The 17,109-nt window shown below is 51.7% G+C and overlaps 1 long non-coding RNA gene across 1 annotated transcript; it reads right to left on the bottom strand.

Moving 5' to 3' along the window:
• Positions 1-5,218: 5,218 nt before the first annotated feature.
• On the bottom strand, positions 5,219-16,633 carry LOC149851732 (uncharacterized). The gene is made up of 2 exons (XR_016439559.1): positions 16,579-16,633; positions 5,219-5,537 (listed from the first exon to the last, which is right to left on the bottom strand). It is a non-coding gene; the product is annotated as an uncharacterized LOC149851732 (long non-coding RNA).
• Positions 16,634-17,109: the final 476 nt, after the last annotated feature.

Here is a 17,109-nt window from a genome sequence, read left to right as displayed (position 1 = left end):
GACCCTCAGGTTTGTGGGCAGCCTGGCACCAGCCAGACTGTCTCCTTCCCTGTGCAGGGTAAGTCCCATGTCCTAGGCACTGACTTTTATTTTTTGCTGTGGGTAGGGGAGATAAGATGATAGACATGAGGAAGGTTTACACATTTCAGGTGAGAGACCTCTTCTCAAGGGGCCCAGGGGGCCCAGACCCCTACCTACTCAGTGCCTCCTTCCCAGGTCCTCTCCTGCCCAGTATCTTGTTCTGGGTCACAGCAGGGAGTGACCTGCAGGCTGCCACATCCTCTTGGGACAGGGCTGGTGTAAGTGGTAGCTGGAAGCTGGTGTGAAAACACAGGCCTGGGTGAGGAAGATCCATTACACTCCATCAATGCAGACCTCATGAAGGAACACTTTGAGAGGCTGGATAACTTCAAGTCAGCCGGCCCTGACAGTCGGCACCCCAGGGTACTCGAGGAGGTGGTGAGCATCATAGCCCAGCCCCTGGCATGGGTCCTTGAGACCGCCTGGTGCTTTGGTGAAGTGCCTGAAGACTGGAAGAAGGCCAATGTGGTGCCTATCATTAAAAAAGGGAGGAAAGGGGATCTGGCAAACTACAGGCCCATCAGCCTGACTTCTATCCCAGCCCCTCCCCAGACTCCTCACAGACCCCAGGGAACCTCCTTCCCCTGACACGGAGCAGGCTTGGATCAGCAGGATGCTTCCCCATGGCTCCAGGGATTGTGGGGCAGGCCCTGCAGGGATGTGATGCTTACAGAGTATTTTTCCCCAGGTGCCTGGTCCCAGGTGCAGCTGGTGGAGTCCGGAGGGGGAGTTCAGAAGCCCGGGGGGTCTCTGCGCCTCTCCTGCAAAGCCTCAGGATTCACCTTCAGCAACTTCTACATGAACTGGGCCCGCCAGGCTCCTGGGAAGGGGCTGGACTGGGTTGCAATGATTCGCAACCCAAGTAACGGTCTCACAGCAGAGTACAACAGTGCCGTTAAGGGACGATTCACCATCTCCAGGGATGAGTCCAGCAGCACATTTGTTCAGACTCTGCTTCCAGTTTTTTTGCAGCCCATGCTCTGCTCTGTGTCACCGTGTCCCCAGCTATGCCATTTACAGAGCAGAAGTGTGTGTGTGTGTATATGTATGTGTGTGTGTATGTATGTGTGTGTGTGTGTGACCTTGACTCTGCTACACTAGCAGTCCTCTGGGGTTTATTCAGTAGCCAAGACCGTGTATTGAGCCCCTGGCTGGGGAAAGAGTTGAAGAAGCCAGGGGTAGAGCTGTGCCTTATAGACTAACTACTCACAGTTGCCAACTTTTTTGGTAGCTACACATGGCTTCATTGGTTGCTAGGTGGGGACTTCAGGGGAAGCACACCTGCAAGGCCCAGAGCCAGGGATTACAGAGCGTGTCTGGGTCAGCTAACCCCCTTGCGGAGTGGAGCCTCAGATCCTGGCAGGCCCTGGGAGTGTTAAGGGGTCCCATCTGGGATGAGACTGGGCTTTGTGTGTGTGTCCAGCAGCTGAAACACCTTTACAAATGGCCCCAGGATCTTGTACTTGGAAGTGGTGAAGTCAAATGGGTCACCAACTGGCTGGTGGGCTGCAACCAGAGGGTGGTAGTGGATGGGTCCTTCTCAGCCTGGAAGGACGTTGGCAGTGGGGTTTCGCAGGGCTCGGGTCCTCGGGCCTGCACTGTTCAACATCTTCATCGGTGACTTGGACGAGGGGGGTAAAAAAGCACCCTGTTCAAATTTGCTGATGACACTAAGATGTGGGGGGACGTGGGCACCCTGGACAGGAGTAATAGGCTACAATCAGACCTAGGCAGGTTACAAGGGTGGGCGGATGTGAATAGGATGGGATTCAATGCCAACAAATGCAAAGTGATTGCACCTGGGGAAGAACAACCAGCTTTATACCTACAGGCTGGGGAACTCCCTTCTTGTCAACACAGAGGCGGAAAAGTATCTTGGAGTCATCATTGACTCGAAGATGAACATGGGCCGGCAGTGTGGGGATGGAGTCAGGAAGGCCAACTGTACCTTGTTGTGCATCCACAGATTGCATCTCGAGCAGGTCCAAGTAGGTGATCCTCCCTTTCTATGTGGCACTGGTCAGGCCGCAGCTGGAGTACTGCGTCCAGTTCTGGGCGCCGCACTTCAGGAGGGATGTGGACAACATGGAGAGGGTCCAGAGGAGGGCTACTCACATGATCAGGGGGGCAGCAGGGCAGGCCCTACGAGGAGAGGCTACAGGACCTGAACCTGTTCAGCCTCCAAAAGAGAAGGCTGAGAGGGGACCTAGCGGCCTATTACAAACCAGTCAGGAGGGGACCAGCAGGCACTGGGGAAGTCCCTGTTCCCCCGAGCACTGCCAGGAGTGACCAGGAATAATGGTGACAAGCTGGCCGAGGACAGATTTAGGCTAGACATTGGGAGGTCCTACTTTACGGTCAGGGTGGCTAGGATCTGGAACCAACTCCTGGCGCTCTGGTGTAGTGCCTGAAGACTGGAAGAAGGCCAACGTGGTGCTGATCTTCAAGAAAGGGAGGAGAGTGGATCCGGCTAACTACAGGCCCATTAGCCTGACTTCTATCCTGGGGAAGATCTTAGAAAAGTTTATTAAGGAGGCCATCCTTGAGGGACTGGCCCAGGCTAACATCCTAAGGGATGGGTAGGTCTTGTTTGACCAATCTCATTTCCTTCTATGACCAGGTGACCTATCACCTGGACAAGGGAGAAGAGATTGATGTCATATATCTTGACTTCAAAAAAGCCTTTGATCTGGCATCCCATGATCACCTCTTGGCCAAACTGCCCAGTTGTGGCCTTGGCTCCACCACGATCCACTGGCTGAGAAACTGGCTCCGTGGTCGGACCCAGAGGGTTGTAATTGATGGCAGTCACTCATCGTGGTGCCCTGTGACCAGTGGGGTCTCTCAAGGCTCTGTCCTGGGACCCATCCTGTTCAACATCTTCATCGATGATGTGGACATTGGAGTCAGGAATGGACTGGCCAAGTTTGCCGATGACACCAAACTTTGGGGCAAAGCATCCATGCCAGAAGATAGGCGGGTGATCCAAGCTGACCTGGACAAGCTCAGCAAATGGGCGGACGAGAACCTGATGGTGTTTAACACCGAAAAATGCAAGGTTCTCCACCTTGGGAGGAAAAAGCTGCAGCATCCTTATAGGCTCGGCAGTGCTACGTTGGATAGCACTGCAGAAGAAAGAGACTTGGGGGTCATCATTGACCACAAGATGAACATGAGCCTCCAATGCGATGCTGCGGCTAGTAAAGCGACCAAAACACTGGCTTGCATCCATAGATGCTTCTCGAGCAAATCCCGGGACGTCATTCTCCCCTTGTACTCGGCCTTGGTGAGGCCGCAGCTGGAGTAATGCGTCCAGTTTTTGGCTCCACAATTCAAAAAGGATGTGGAGAAGCTTGAGAGAGTCCAGAGGAGAGCCACGTGCGTGATCAGAGGTCAGGAAAACAGATCTTACGATGACAGGCTGAGAGCCATGGGACTCTTTAGCCTGGAAAAGCGTAGGCTCAGGGGTGATCTGTTGGCCACCTATAAGTTTATCAGGGGTGACCACCAGGATCTGGGGGAACGTTTGTTCACCAGAGCGCCCCAAGGGATGACAAGGTCAAACGGTCACAAACTCCTGCAAGACCGTTTCAGGCTGGACATAAGGAAGAATTTCTTTACTGTCGAGCCCCCAAGGTCTGGAACAGCCTGCCAGCGGAGGTGGTTCAAGCACCTACATTGAACACCTTCAGGAGTAAATTGGAAGCTTATCTTGCTGAAATCCTATGACCCCAGCTGACTTCATGCCCTTTGGGCAGGGGGCTGGACTCGATGATCTCCCGAGGTCCCTTCCAGCCCTAATGTCTATGAAAATCTATGAAATCTATGAAACTTCCAAGCCAAGTGGTGCTGGCTCCTACCCTGGGGGTCTTTAAGACAAGGTTAGATGAACAACTTGCTGGGGTCATTTGACCCCAGTAATCTTTCCTGCCATGGCAGGGGATCGGACTAGATGATCTACTCAGGTCCCTTCTGACCCTAGAAACTATGAAACTAAGATGTCTACCAAAAGGGGTCTGACCGCATTAGATATTGTGCCCCCAAGCCTCTTTAAGGCTTCTGAATGTCTCAAGGTAAATTTTATTTGTAGAAGAGTAGACGTGCTCTGTGTCCCGCCCTGCTGCTGTTGGAGATGATCCCTAGCTATAATCTGAGCTGGTCTTTCAGGGGATGTAATTGGTGTGAACTCACACAGCCCTTAACACTCTCTTTGGGCATTTTTACACATGAAAAGCACCCGGCACTGTGATGCTTCCAGTTGTATAAGCAGCAAAATGCATATCACCACTTTGAAAATGGGTGGTGGTGCACATTTCAACAAAAACGCCTCCGAGGTGCTTTACTTTAAAAGTGCAGCACCACCGTTTTCTGTCTGCTGCCATGCCTTCTGCTGCCATACATCCCGGTAAGCCAGGCGCACAGCTTTATATGGGATGGCCTGCCCTTGATTTGCATCTCGCTCACCCTATAAGCAGCACTCCTGCTTTCTTCTCATGGCGGGAGCAGATTGTGCTGGGGTGTGAACAGGGACAGCCAGGCCCTGCTATTTGTGTCCTCTGCTCTTCGGCTGTTCATCTGCAGGTGCAGGAGGCTGCTGGAGTCATCTCTGGAGATGGTGAATCATCCCCAGAATGGGGTTTCTTTAGCAATCGAGTGATCTCTGGCCTGAAGATCCTGAGGGGCCTTGTGTAGCAAAGGGGCTGTTGACAGGTTGGACACTAGTGTGAAAATTTTCTGTGGATCTGGACTTGTGCACCTTTCTGTTAGCATCCTAGCCCCAGGGCTGTCTGTTTGGGAACAGCCACCCGCTCCTGAAGCAGAATAAGGGGGATTGTGTAACCAGGTGACTTCCTCTCTGGCTCCTGGGGTCCACTCGGTCTTTCATGCACTAATGTAGGGCAACTCCTCTATCTCACTGTTGTCCCCTGGAAATGCACCTGGCTCTCAGAGCTGTCGCTTCCTTGAAATCTGGGGAAGCAGAAGTCTGTGTGTATGTATGTGTGCATGAGAGAGAGAGGGAGGCTTTGGATCATGTTTCCTGCACTAGCCAGGATAGACTCCTGCGAACTGGGTGAGACTGCAGGGGCACCCGATTAATGTGGAAAGACAGACTACTAACACAAATATACTCATGGCAGTATTTGCAAGGCGCATATTGTTCATTGACTGTTGGATCTCTGCAGGCAAAGGGGAGGTACACGATGAGGTTCCTTTGGGGTAAACGCTGCAGGTTTCACATGTGAGTGATGGATCCACGAATTCCTTTTGGCGATCTTGATTGCGGAGTGGATGGTTAGTAGGACTTGGTATGGTCCTTCCCACGTTGGCTCTATGTAACTTTTCCGTCGTGGAACACGGACCCACACGTAGTCGCTGGGACTGAAGGGGTGTATCTCGCAGTCGAAGGGTACAGGTTGTTGAACGGCAGCACGGCGCTGTAAAGAAGTAAGCTGCTTCTGCAAAGAAATCACATAAAGGGTTCAATTCTCATCCCCCGCTAGCAATCCTGTATTTGGAGGAAGGAAACCATGGGTAATGCGGGGTGGATGACCAAACAAAAGCTCATAGGGAGATATCTTAACATCAGCTTTAGGCACGTTTCGCATAGGAAACAGTGCAAGGGGCAATGCCTTGGGCCACTTAAGCTGAATTTCCGAACACACTTTGCCTAGAAGGGTTTTTAGTGTCCGATTTACCCTTTCCACCCCTCCAGATGATTGAGGGTAATAAAGGGTGTGAAGCTGCCTAGTGATTCCCAACCACGTATAAATTGTTTGTAAGACCTGGGAGGTGAAGTGACTTTCTTGATTTGAGTCAATAACTTGAGGTATGCCAAACTGCGGAATAATGTCCTTTAGAAGTGCATGAGCAACTTGCTGATGAGAGAGGCATGGGTGGCAGGAAACACCTCAACCCAATGGGTGAGCTGATCTCACACTACTAAGGCATATCTGTATCCTTGGCACTGGGGAAGTTTGATGAAGTCTATTTGCAGGCTCTCAAATGGTTGATATGCCCAAGGTTGGCCCCCAGGTGGGGCTTTTCTCTCTGGGCCAGGGCTGAAGGCTGGGCAAGTGGAGCAGACGCTGGTCACTTGTTTAGCCACTGCATGGATCCCAGGGGCAAACCAAACTCGGAGAATGGTTTCAGCTATGGCAGTTGCCCCATAATGACCTTGCCCATGGACTACTTGGCACAGGGGCCGCTGTAATGTTTTAGGCAAGATGGGGCAGTTATTGCTAGTGTACCACAGTCTATCCTTTGAATAAGCCCCATAGAGACGTTTCCAGTCTTCATCTTCTCCTTTGCACACTTGCTCATATCCTTCCAAGGCTCTGGATGTGTCCCACACAGGAGCAAGGGCATTGAGACTTAGGGGTTGCTGAGCAGCAGCTTTGGCAGCCTCATCCGCCCTCTCATTTCCTTTAGCCTCAGGCGTGCTCCCGCTGGTGTGTGCAGCAACATGTATTACGGCTATCTGTCTGGGTTTCTGGATGGCTTCCAGGACCTCAGAAACCTGAGTGGAGTTTGCAATCTTTGCTCTGGAAGAAGTAATGAAGCCGTGCTGTTTCCATAATTGCCCAGTGGAGTGGCAAATCCCAAATGCATACCGACTGTCTGTGTATACGTTTAAAGTCATCCCGGTTGCCAGTTTACATGCACGAGTTAAAGCAATCAGTTCAGCTGCTTGTGCACTCAGCCGGGGAGATAAGGGATTTTCTAAAACAATGTTGAAATCAGTGATGACTGCATACCCAGTCCGACAAACTCCAGCTTCTATGTAGGAGGACCCATCTACATAGAAGACTAAGTTAGGATTGTTCAGGGTTATTGCTTATGAGGGGTAGGGGAAACTAGGGTGCAGGAGGGGCGCCTTATGCTCGGCCGACCCCTTTCCCGGAACACACTCGCTAGTCTGGGGGTAACATTATACTCGACCCGAGGGGTAGGGGAAACTAGGGTGCACACCAGTCAAAAAGGAGAACTTTATTGATTACGAGGGGTAGGGGAAACTAGGGTACAGGACTGAGCAATATCTTAGAAATCCTAAAGAGCAAACAGTGTGGCTGAGGTAGCTTTTTGATTATGCATTTGTGTAACTGCCAGCTAAATATCTAATCCAATTCAGTAGCTTACTCAAAGAGCATCTTCCAGAGTTCCCCAGTTTCCCCTCTGGAGTCATGGGGTGAGAGAGAGAGCTAGGTCCCGATGGTAAGGCTCCTCTGTCTCCCCTGCTTTGCTGCTGCTTCACCTCATGGCCGAAAAGAGAGGCTCCCTCCCCACCTAACCTATATAGCCCCTGTGGCCTCATTCACCTGGGCCAGTGGAAGTCAGCCCCAGTTGGCTGTCCCCCAATCAATTTGAAATGCATCACCAGTTACTGGGCAGACTCCAGCCCCCCAGGTAGATGCCCCCCACCCAGGTGGCTGATGCCAGTCCCGTAGGCAGAGGGAGCAGGTTTCCCCCCTCCCTCAGGAATGCAGTTGCTGGGAGACAGGCCATCCTCATCAAATGGTTGCAGCTCAGAGATTTTAGTCACAGCGTCACAGGGCAGAGATTTTGGGGAGAAACAAGGTGGCTTTCTGCCACAGTCCATTGAACCACTTCAGGTTCTCCCTTCCGAGCGGTCTCTACCAGAGGCTGAACCATCTCTCCATAAGCAGGGATCCACGGCCCGCAAGATCCAGCCGCTCCTAAAAAGGCTCGCATATGCCTCTTAGTGGTGGGCTGTGGTAAGTCTTTTATAGCCTTTACCCTTTCATCAGACAATTCCCGCAGTCCCTCTGAGATCACATGCCCCAGGTATGTAACCTTCTTTTGGCAATATTGTAATTTTCCTGGGGATACTTTATGTCCTCTTTCAGCTAATCCTTCTAATAGTTTTAAAGTGTCCGTCCAGCAGCTTACCTGAGTCTGTGATGCTAGCAGTAGGTCATCTACATACTGTACAAGCACTGTATCCGAGGTAAGTATGATACCTTGTAAGTCTCTCGTCAGGATTTGGCTGAAGATAGTAGGACTCTCGGTGTATCCTTGGGGAAGTCGTGTCCAGGTTAAATGTTGTTTTCTCTTCCAAGTGAAGGCAAAAAGGTATTGAGAGTGGGCTGCAACTGAGATTGAAAAGAAGGCAGCACACAAATCAATTACTGTGACTCGAGTGGCCCACCACGGGATGGAGGTAACAATAGTGGCAGGGTTAGGAACTACGGCAGCTCTGGGAATCACATCATCATTTATAGCACGTAAGTCTTGCACAAAATGATAAACAGGCTTGCCATCCTTTCCTAATTTAGGTTTCCTGACTGGTAACACGGGGGTATTGCAAGGAGACTGACACTTCACCAAAATCCCTTTCCTGATGTATTTATCTATAAGGGGCTGCAAACCTTCTTCTGCTTCTTTATTCAGCGGGTACTGAGGCTCCCCGCTTGGTTTGAATAACAACCGGAGTGGCAGACTTCAGCAGTCCTACATCGGTGGCCTCCCAGCCGCACAATGTGGCTGGCAATCGTTGTAGTTCCACCGGAAAATTTCCCTTCCCCCCCCCCCCCCCACCCAAGGCCAATGCCCTGGTGAAATAAGGCAGTTTGTCAATTGGTAATTCTAAAGTTATTCCCTTGGACTACAGCCTAGAGTGGCCCTCAGCTTACACAGTAAGTCCCATCCTAATAAATTCATAGGAGCACGGGCAGACAACAAAAAGGAGTTTTCACACGACAAGGGTCCCACTTGGACTCGAGTAGGGGCACTCCTGCTAGTTTTGAGCAATTCCGCCCCCCCACTCCCATCACATTCTCAGTTCCTTCCTCATTTAGACCTGCAAGCTCAGGAGTGGTAGATAACATAGACATAGTAGCGCCGGTGTCAATTAAACAATCATATCGTTGTTCTCCTAGAATTGAGGCAACAGGGTTGCTCTTATTGCAATTTATAGTTACCGCAGGACAGACTGGGTGAGGGTGGTCAGTCGGGTCATTGAGTCCTCCTTTCCTGTGAGTAGTTTTTGGCACCGGCTCCTGGCATCACTGGTCCGGAGGGGGCCCCCGTTCCGAGATGGCTCTGATGTTCATCCCCTTCCTCTGGGACACTCTCGTTTGAAGTGTCCAGGTTGTTTACAGTGGTAACATACTTCGCCGGCCCTCTGAACTGTGGACCACCCCTCGCCCTGGTTTCTCTGACCTAATCCCCTTCGTTGAAACCCTCCCTGGCCCCTTCCCCTGTTCCGTCCTCTTCATGACATGCTGTGCATCGTTCCCTCAACCATTGCAGCTACTAGCTTAAAATCTTCCTTTCTCTCCTTCTTTCTTTCCCTCTCCTTTCTCCCATCAAACACATAGCTTGCTATGTTTCTTATCTCTAACATATTCTTTCCTTCCCACCCTGGAGTATACCTGCAGAAATGCTCCTTAATATCGGGAGCACTCTGGTTTACAAAGGCTGATACCAGCGAAGGCACATGCTCTGGTTTATCTGCATCAAGACGAACGTATGTCTTGGCTGCCTTACATAAACGGGTAAAGAAGGCATCCGGATGCTCCTCGGGTCCCTGTTTCCATGCATGGAATTTTCCCCAATTCACTGGCTTTTTACTCGCTACCTCAAAGCCTGCTAGTAAATCATTCCGGGCTTCCCTCAGGGATGCCCTTCCCCCGGGGGTGTTGTAATCCCAATTAGGTTCATTAGAAGGCCAAGGATCTCTGTTTGCTGCTGAGGCAACAGCCCTGGCACAGTCTAAAACTTTAGCCCGCTCATCTGGGGTCAGCAGGGTATCCATGAGTTCCTGCATGTCTGACCAAGAAGGGTCATAAGTAAGGACTATGCACTGAATAGTCCGTCCTACTTCATCAGGTTTTTCCCGAAAAGAGGGGGTTTGTTGTTGCAAAATGAGGAGGTCCCCTCAGGTGAAAGGCACATGAATTAGAGTAGGGCGAACCTGGAAGCTGCCCCCGCCATCTACAAATGGGACCGGGTAGGTTCGCAAAGGACCCTGAACCACCGCATTCAGGTGTTCCTTCCCCTGGCTGGGTGGAAATGCCTCCCCCACAGGACCCCGGCTCCGGGTCCAGACTGAAGAAAAGCCTCTGGAGGCAGGGAGCCCAGAGCTCGGAGCCGGGGCTGATGCCACAGGAGCTGCACTGCTCTCGTCAGGGGGCAGGGGTTGACCGGGGACAGGGAGAGCAGGGTAGAGAGGCTCAGGGTCATCTTCAGACTCCACAGAGACTGAAATCGGAGGATCATAAGGGGGCCGAGTGGTAGAGTAAAGAACCGGTTTTGGGGCTTTTTGGGCCAATTCAGCCCACAGGTACCAATAATCCATCTGTTGAGGTTTTAAAGCTACCAATTCCATTCGAAGGAATGCCAAACGAGACCAATCAAATGAGCCAAATTTCGGCCACCGTTTATCCGGAGCACCTTGTTGTGTTAAGACAGGCCACTCCTGTGTACACAAAATACAAGCGCGCTTCCTGCCCATGCCACACTGCACCGGCAGATTCCCTTCTCCCCAAACCTGGAGAAGCCTCCCTAAAGGAGATCCCGGTGGGACGTTTGAAGCCGATTGTCCCATCCTCCCGAGACTTAAGCACTCTGGTCTATAAATTCCTGGGAACAGCTACCCCTCATGGCAGGCCCCACTTACGCGACGCCCAGACCAAGCCCTCCGAATGGTGACAAACTCACCTATGCCGGCTGGGAAGGCTGGTCTGGATGACGAGCAGCCAGGTCAGCACACAAGGGGTCCCTTCGTGGTCGCCAAAATTGTTGAGGAGTTCGTGACCCCTTGCGGAGCTATTCCCAAAGACACAGAGTCGCTGTCTGTCTCAAAATTTATTCAGCATGCTGGGCACCCTGAGCGAACTCAGAGGCCCCTAATAAAACTGTTAGAGGCATTTTATAGTTTACAGACAAGATGCGCGTGCAGGTGGGAATTTTCCACTGTGAAAGAAAACAAGATATCAGGTCAGTTTGAGAGACCTTTAATTGGTTCAAACTGGTTTTTGGCTACGTGCTTGTTTTTGAAACACTAACTAATCCTTGATTGCTTCAGACTTTAAGACAACTAAGGTTTGATTGTTCCAGAGTCTTATCAGGCTGTGTTCGTGAAATGCTGAGTCTTGCTTTGTAGTTGATTTCTACAGTATTATCTATGATCTTATTAGAAAATTTCTACAACACCACCGCCCTCTGGCACACATCTCCATCCCTGTAGGTGTTTCACAAAAATGAAGACCACTCATCTGTACACCGAGTCTTTCTCATTCCCGGGAGCTTGTCTCTGTTCCCAGCCCTGCAGAGTTGTTTGAGCCCAAATCCAGGTCCCTTTGGGAGCCCTGCAGCCAGGAGCTTCTCACTTCTTGGTTGCCAGGGATGGACTCCCTGCCCAGTGCAGGATCAGGGCTCATCTAGCTCCAGCCTCAGCCCTCTGCTGTTCAGGTGTTTCCCTCATGAGCTCCCCTCTGCCACCTGCAAGCAGCCTCTCCCACTGCTTGCTCTGTTGAAGGAGCAGGCACATCCCAGTGCCCTGCTACACTAGCACATCCCACAGGGCTCCCTTACCTGCACACCTCCAGCAGGAGTTGCTGGCCTCAGCCAGGATCCTTCTGGGAGAGCCGGCTGTGCCATAACCTACCTCCAATCCTGTGAGACACCTCAGGTGTACACACTTTCCTTTCTGGATGGTCCACCTTCTCAAAGGCTTTGGCTTAGTTGCAGCTCTCTGAGCCATGAGAACAGAGCTCTGGGATGGAGAAAGGAGCCCAAATCCCCTTGGATCACACTGGAACTGGGGTTCTTGTGTCACCTGAAATCTTACAAGGAAGCGACCCGAAGTTAACTCCACTGTGTGAATGGTAATCTGGGTGATCAAGGGCCCCAGTATCACGAGGAGGCCCAAAGGTTTTCCCTGAGGTTTTTGACTTGCTCTAGATGCATTTTGTCTTGCTGTGACCTTGCACAGTAATACATGGCTGTGTCATCCATTTTTAGCCTGTTCAGCTGCAGATAGGCCGTACTGATGGAGGTCTCCCTGGTGATGGTGAATTGCACTTGGAAAGCCTCAGCATAGCCAGTACCACCAGTATTCATGTTGATAAATCCAATGTACTCAAGTCCTTCTGCAGGGGCCTGTCATGAACATGGGCCAGCAGTGTGGGGAGGCAGTGAGGAAGGCCAAACACACCTTGTCATGCATCCACAGATACATCTCAGGCAGGTCCAAGGAGATGATCCTCCCCCTCTATGTGACACTGGTCAGGCCACAGCTGGAGTACTGCATCCAGTTCTGGGTGCTGCACTTCAAGAGGGATGTGGACAACATGGAGAGGGTCCAGAGGAGGCCACTCGCATGACTGGGGGCAGCAGGGCAGGCCCTATAAGGAGAGGCTGTGGGATCTGAACCTGTTCAGCCTCCACAAGGGAAGGCTGAGGGGGATCTAGTGGCCTGTTACAAGCTAGTCAGAGGGGACCAGCAGGCACTGGGGGAGTCCCTGTTTCCCTGAGCACTTACAGGAGTGACTAGAAATAACGGTCACAAGCTGGCAGAGGGTAGGTTCAGATTAGACATCAGGAGGCACTACTTCACGGTCAGGGTGGCTACAATCTGTAACCAGCTTCCAAGCAAAGTGGTGCTGGCTCCTACCCTGGGGGTCTTTAAGATAAGGCTGAACAAACACCTTGCTGGGGTTTTTTACCCCAGTTCTTTTTCCTGCCAAGGCAGGGGGTCGGATTTGATGATCTGCTCAGGTGCCTTTCAACCCTACTAACTACAAAACTATGAAACTATATCTAATTTATGCCAAGATAAGTAAATGTGTGACCAGAGGTCTTACAGGTCACTTTTGTGGACTCCTCGGGCTTCTTGACTTCTGTCCAGACTGGGTCAGCTGGATCTGGGTGCTGACTCCTGCAGAGAACGGAGAACAGAGGGAATCAAGTTCTGTTCATTTCTGCCTCTTAAAGCTCTTTTCCCTAATTGCATCCAGGTCCATCCTGTTGCTCTTGCCTGGGAGTCTCTGAACTCCTTTTCTCCTTTAACCCTTGCATCTCTGCTGCCACCCTGTAATGGGGGGACCCACTCGTGTCCCATTTTCTTCCAAGCAAGTGAAAGAGCAGAAACCAAGTCTGAGATACTCAGTAGCCCTAAAGGATTTGGATGCTCAGTCCTCAGTAATGCTGATGACACTTGGACTAGTTAGCTCCTGGATGGGCATTAGCTCCCACAATTCCTGCAACCAAGGTCTGAGCCCTGACCCTGAAACCCTCAGTCCCTTCCCCAAGGCCCTTCCCTCCCAAGGGGTCTGCCCATCCCCTGCACTCACCTAAGCATGCTGTCAGAATAAGGATCATGCCTAGACCTACCATGGCTTCCTCTCGGTGCTCTTGTAGGCTATACATGCACAGCTCTTTTTGCCTTGTGGGTCAGGCTTTCTCCTTTATTAGGAAGTTTCCCTGACTCTTTTGCATGTCATCACTGCGAAAGCATCTGTGTGATGCTCACTTGCACCAGCATTTGCCTATAAATGTGGTGGAGAGCAGAGAGGGCCTGACAGTATCACTGCAGTCCTTGTTGGGCCCTGATTCAGGAGAGCTCTTTCAGCCAGGGGGACTTGATCTCCCAGTCAGGCCTTGGAAGCTCTCATCACAGGCAAGCTCTGCTGGTGAGCCTGAGTGTACAAAACCACAGCCAAAGTTTGGATACAGAGATGCCACTCACTGAAAAGGGACTTGGGTTTTCATGTCCCCACTACATAACATCCACGCCTAAACACCTGGAGATAGTGATGCCCTCAGTGTTGGTCATAGTTTCATAGTAGCTAGGGTCAGGAGGGACCTGAACAGATCAGCTAGCCTCATTCCCTGCCACAGGCAGGAATGAATGCTGAGTTCAGTAGACCCCAGAGAGGTGATCATCCAACCTCCTCTTGAATTTGCCCAAGGTAGGAGCGAGGGCCACTTCCCTGGGAAGTTGTTTCCAGATTTTGGCCACCCGAACTGTAAAATATTGCCTTCTGATCTCTAACATAAACCTATTCTCCATCAGCTTATTACCATTGTTCCCCATCCCCCCAGGAGGTGCTGGGGAGAAAAGGGCTCTACCTATTTGTTGTTGATTTTCCTGGATGAGTTTGTAGGCAGCCACCAGGTCCCCGCTCTTGATCCCCCCACACCTCTTACCATGTCCTTTCCATTTATACAGGTTTCTGTCAGTTCTGCTTGTTTCTGAGTTGCATTGATACCTCTGTGCTGTTCACCACCTGCTTCCTCTTGTTGCACAGTCCCCGCTCTGCTCTGTGACACTCTGTCCCTGCCACAGTGATATATGGCGGTGTCAGCAGCATAAGGGAGCAGCAGCTGCAGGGAGAACTGGTTCCTGGAGGAATCCACTGTAAGGGAGATCCTGCTTTGCAGGGATGGGGCATAGTTTGTGTTCCCACCTTTATTTATATGTCCAAGATACTCCAGGCCTTTGCCCGGGCTCTGATGGACCCAGCCCCACAAGCAACAAAGCAACAACCGCTGGAGATGACATTGTCACAATCAGCAGTTGCGGTGCAGGTCAGGATGAGGGTCTCTCCAGTCTTCATCACCCCGTGGCCTAATGGCACCAACTGCACCTGGCAGAGGGCACCTGGGAAGAAGTAACATGGTTACAGGCTTTGGGTCAAGAGGTGGGTGATCAGCGCTGGCAGAGAGGAGTCGTCCTCTGGAGGGAACTTTCCCCAGGGATTCAGTTGGATCCTGCAGCCGGGAGGAAATGCCCAGAGCTCTGCTCATGACAAGGTCCCTTTGATGGGTTAGGGGGCAGCTGCCCCGGGGTTGCACTGACATGGCACAGCACAAAGCTCACACCTGTGGACTCTGAGTCACATCAACCATTTTCACCTGGACCTGTGCAGCCTCTTCTCCTTCCTTCCTTCTTCCTCCTCCTGGCAGCTCCTGCATCCACTTAAGTTATTCCTCTATTGCTGAGTGCTCATATTTTCTTGGCCCTGTGGCTGTCAGGGCTGTATTTAGTGCTCCTCTAGAAATTCCTGTCTCTTTTAGATGTACTTGTAGGATCAAGATGCTTCTGAGTGGTTCAGACTGTCTTGGACTGACAGGACCTGCCCGAATTAGTGCATGTGCTGAGCACCTGCTGGGAGGTTTCTGGGCATCCAGCGACTGCAAGGTGTGGTGCTGAGCTCTCCTGGGTGGGTTTCCTCCAGGTCTGAGGTGAGATCTGCTCAGGTCTCATGGATCAATGAAATGAGTAATCCCAGCTCCTGGGAGAGCAGATGGATGAGATCTGTGGGCACAGGAGGGTGTAGATACCTGAAAACTGATGTACAAGTGCCAAGTCCTCTGTGTGCCCTTTGGCCCTCACAGAGCTCTCCTTGTGCAGGGCAATCTTACTGCCTGCAATGACTTCTTTTTTAACTCGTTCATTCATTGCTCCTTCCATCATTTGGCGTCCTTGCGTCCTTGCGTTCCTTGGTGTTGCAGTAAGGGACATGAACACTTCACTCTCCATTTGTATCATTCTGCCTCAGTCTGATGAGCTGGGGCTCACACCACGGGCAAGTCTGACCCAGATCCAGGGCAGGGCGCTCGATTGCAGACACTGGTCAGACAATGCAGCTGCTGCCTTCCATGTTGTAAACCGCTGGACACATGCAACACTAGCAGAAAGTGCGTGTCTTGTGAGAACTGGGAAATCAAGAATCCCTGAGAGATCTGGGTGTTTTTCTGGGTGCTGCCTGTCCCCACAAGTCCCCTCATCTCACTTAGGTCTTGTTGCCACAAGAATAATCTGATCCTGGCCTCAGCTCCCTGGGTCCGTACCCAGACTATTACTCCCAGTTGTGCTTGTTGGCTTTTCAGGTGCCTGGTCCCAGGTGCAGCTGGTGGAGTCTGGAAGAGACGTGAGGAAACCTGGAGACTCTCTGCACCTCTCCTGCAAAGCCTCCGGGTTCAACTTCACATCATGGGTACTGTGGCGGGCCAGTAGCAGGCGCTGCTGCGTTGAGCCGCCCACCTCCCTGCGCCCGACCACCTTCCAGACTCTGAATGCCTCCCTAGGGGCGCCCTATGCTTGGCCGACCTCTCTCCTGGAACACACTCACTAACTTGGGGGTAACGTCGCCCCCACCACCCCAAGAAGGGACTGTCTCAGCCCTGTGTCCTCGGGGAAACACAGGCCTAATAGTCCAATGGGTACTTGACCCGGTATAGGCACTTGGGGCACTTCTCCAAGTCAAGGGGGCAAAAAGTAAAGTCTCCCTTAGTCTGTAGGCCTAAGGGGTCTCTTAGGCGTAATTTAGACGCACCCCTCAATAAGTCTCCCACACCAGTCAAAAAGGAGAAAGTTATTGATTACAGGGGGTAGGGGAAAATAGGGTACAGGTTTGAGCAATATCTTAGAAATCCTAGAGAGCAACCGGTGTGGCTGAGGTAGCCTTTTGATTACGCATCTGTGTTACTGCCAGCTAGATATCTAATCCAATTGAGTAGCTTACTCACAAGCATCTTCCAGAGTTCCCCAGTTTCCCCTCTGGAGTCTTGGGGTGAGAGAGAGAGCTATGTCCCGATGGCAAGGCTCCTCTGTCTCCCCTGCTTTGCTGCTGTTTCACCTCATGGCTGAAGAGAGAGAGCCTCCTCCCCCCGCAACCTATATAGCCTCTGTGACCTCATTCACCTGGTCCAGTGAAGGTCAGCCCCAGTTGGCTGTCAGCCAACCAATTTGAAATACATCACCTGTTACCAGGCAGAATCCAGCTCCCCAGGTAGAAACCCCGCACCCAGGTAATTGATGCAAGTCAGGTAGGCAGAGGGAGCAGGTTTCCCCCCTCCCTCAGGGATGCAGCCAGCTCAGGTTACCTAAAGAGACAGGCTGAAGTGTGAATCATCTGTGCTGGCCCATCTAATCACAGAGTCACAGGGCAGACATTTTGGGGAGAAACCAAGGTGGCATTCTGCCACAGGTACTAATTCATTGTGTGTATTTCTGGCACAGTACTGGGCTGTGTCTCCATCCTGGACCCCGGTCAGGTG

The sequence above is a fragment of the Crocodylus siamensis genome, unplaced genomic scaffold (genome assembly GCF_052110815.1).
Source record: "Crocodylus siamensis isolate JL-2025a unplaced genomic scaffold, ASM5211081v1 HiC_scaffold_308, whole genome shotgun sequence".
In the NCBI taxonomy this organism is placed as follows: domain Eukaryota; kingdom Metazoa; phylum Chordata; order Crocodylia; family Crocodylidae; genus Crocodylus; species Crocodylus siamensis.
This window is presented reverse-complemented; position numbering and strand designations above follow the sequence as displayed.